At 40.5% G+C, this 1,922-nt stretch overlaps 1 protein-coding gene across 1 annotated transcript in view; it reads left to right on the top strand.

Annotated features, from left to right (window-relative positions):
* LOC125044188 (serine/threonine-protein kinase D3-like) overlaps window positions 1–651 on the top strand; it is a gene marked incomplete in the record, with an annotated part of 70,004 nt that extends 69,353 nt beyond the window's left edge. The window contains 1 exon segment of the mRNA XM_047640670.1: window positions 1–651. This exon segment is cut by the window's left edge and continues 2,639 nt beyond it.
* Between the last annotated feature and the right edge of the window lie 1,271 nt (window positions 652–1,922).

The raw sequence follows: 1,922 nt of genomic DNA, 5'->3' as shown, positions 1-1,922 counted from the left end.
TTTAAATCTCTCTATTCCTACTTCTCTTTCCTGCAGTACATTTACATATGCATATCATTTGTATATAATGAAATTTACTTTCATAATAATAAAAATTTGATATGGTCATTGTGCTCAAAAATTGGTTTTGAAAATGAGCTGTGAAATTTACACTTGAACCTAATTTGAAAAGTACGTCAGAAGCCACCTTCAAATGGTATGGTTATTTTTTATTATCAACTAATAATGAATTCACATAAAAGAGAAGTGATAACCAGATTTTAAGTGTGTGATTGAGAAGTATGATGTTAAAAGTTGGAGTCTAGAAGAGCACAAATGGACTTCTCTCTTCCTCCCTTTCTTTAAGGTTATCATCTACACATTAATGGTTATCAGTGGTACCAGATTTTATTTGCATATGCTGTTGCTTTGGTTTAAGATTATTTTTTAGAACTGTTTAATATTATAATTAGGATGTAATCCATGGTTACTCTGCTGCTTCTTGCTTAACTTTGTTGTAGACATTCCTTTATTCTTATGTTGGTTCCAATGAAAATTTGTACTTAGTCTTATTTTTCTTTATAAAGTTTAATGTATGTAAAATTCAAACAGTTTGAAAGTAAAATCTCAACAAAATTTGGGTTGCTTAATAAAAGTGGTTTTATATGGAAATAACTGATTTTTTATTGTTTCCCAACATTGGGGTCCAATGTTAGGGACCTCCCCTATCTTGGGCATCAACCCTAGACCCAATCAACTTTGCAGTCTTTTCTCCTCCCCCTTTACTTTACTTTTTCTTTTCTTCAACCCCCCCCCCCCCCCTCAATCCCTTGCCTGTTGTTGTTGTGGGGGGCCTTAGAAGGCGAGGACTGGGACTCAGTACTGGGGATCTCCCCTGCCTTGGGCCTCAGCCCTCAACTCAACTCATTTTGCACAGTCTTTTTCCCCTCCTGCTTTTTCATTTCCATCCCTTCTCCAACCCCTGCTACTATCCACTTCTTAAGGTGTGAGAGCCGTGCTGAAAGGATGAAAAGCTGAATTTGTGCTAGTCCTGAACGGTCTGAGGGAGCCATGGGCACGGTATTCCCCTGTTTTAGTTGTCTAGTCTTTACCCCTCAAGGGGACCCTGAGGGATGGACCGTTTCTCTCCCCAACATACTCTCCCAGGCTCTCCTTTGAGCACTGCAACTGCTACCCCCTCCTCGATGCCTAATAATATATTGTCCACCCAAGTTAACACAAGCTCCAGGAGACATTTCAACTTCATTAGCTCTAACCCCACAACTTTCTTCATCAATAAGCCCATCCTCCTTTATGACTGCTATACAGCCTTATTATCCACCTCTCCATAATAATACTTTCTTTATCACTACCTCTTCCACATGTCACCATCCTTCTAACATCTCCATTTCTACAAATATTTTAAATACTCTATTTAGCCCATAGAGTTTTTTCACACGCACACGCACACGCACACGCACACGCACACGCACACGCACACGCACACGCACACGCACACGCACACGCTCACGCACACGCACACACACACACACACACACACACACACACACACACACACACACACACACACACACACACAGAGCTTCATACTCTGACAAAACTCTCCTCTTCCAGCTATGTCTCCAAAAAACAAGTAGGAAAAGTCTCATTTTTCAGCCAACCCCATTGTTCTCGTCTCATCATAGTTGCATCTGAAAACCAAGCTATAGCACTATCAACTCTAACTGATCTCTCTGGCAACCTCATTCCTCAATACTTCTACTGGAACTGTCTCTATTTCCCCAGCAAACTGCCCTATTTGTAATAAAATGTGGAGAAGACTTACTCGCCTGCCTTATGGACTATGATATGATATCAGGACAGTGCTACTCCATTCCTCCTAAAGGTCATCGTAAGAACCCCACTACACTGCCAAAATTACT

This window comes from Penaeus chinensis, chromosome 35 (assembly GCF_019202785.1).
Source record: "Penaeus chinensis breed Huanghai No. 1 chromosome 35, ASM1920278v2, whole genome shotgun sequence".
NCBI lineage: Eukaryota > Metazoa > Arthropoda > Malacostraca > Decapoda > Penaeidae > Penaeus > Penaeus chinensis.
The sequence above is the reverse complement of the archived record's forward strand: the minus strand, read 5'-3'. Positions and strand labels throughout refer to the sequence as shown.